The sequence below is a fragment of the Penaeus monodon genome, chromosome 1, assembly GCF_015228065.2.
Source record: "Penaeus monodon isolate SGIC_2016 chromosome 1, NSTDA_Pmon_1, whole genome shotgun sequence".
NCBI lineage: Eukaryota > Metazoa > Arthropoda > Malacostraca > Decapoda > Penaeidae > Penaeus > Penaeus monodon.
The window spans coordinates 21,611,392-21,612,270 of NC_051386.1; positions in this window are offsets into that span (position 1 = coordinate 21,611,392).

Genomic DNA, 879 nt, shown 5'->3' on the forward strand with positions numbered 1-879 from the left:
CCCCCCCCCCGAAAGCGAGTGGTCGTTCTTCTCCGAGCCGCCCTGGCGGTCTGCCCGGCGGGGAACAAGGGTCAGAGGTTGCGGCAGTGGTGCAGTGGCACTTAGATTTGTCGGAATTATTATTGCTATCATTACCAATAACATTACTATTATTGTTATTGTTATCAGTAGTATTATCATTATTACTATCATTACCATTACTATTATTATTATTGTTATCATCATGATTATCATTATTACTATCATTACTAATAACATTGGTGTTATTATTACTATCATTATCAATAACATTACTATTATCATTATTACTATTTTCATTATCATTATTAAGTTTGTCATTACTTTATCATTATTATCAGCATCATCCTTAGCATCATTATAAATGTTACATCTATCATTCTCATTATTATCATAGTCATCATTCCCATCATGTGCGGAAAGAAAACTGATAGTTACGTACAAACACTTACTAAATGTAAGCGGAAAAGGGGCAATTTGATATAAATTTCCAACAAGAAAAATCACATCCAGTATCATAAAAACACAACAACAACAACGAACAAGCAACAACAGACACAGCAGGGAATGGACACAAAGAGATAAAAGGAAGAAGGGGGTAAAGGAGAAAGTAAATACAAGCTACAAACATGAGCATAAGTAATACATAATCTTTCGAGATGATATTACCAAAAGATAATCATCCTCATATCGCAGGAGGTGAGTTTTTTCATTGTGAAGCTTATCAGGTCTAGCTCTCCCTCCCTCCCTTCCTATTACCTCCCTTTTCTCCCCCTCCCTCCCTTCTTCCCTTCCCATTTTCTCCCTTTTCTTCCTTTTCTCCCCCTTCCGATTTTCTCCCTCCCTCCCTCCTTTCCTTAT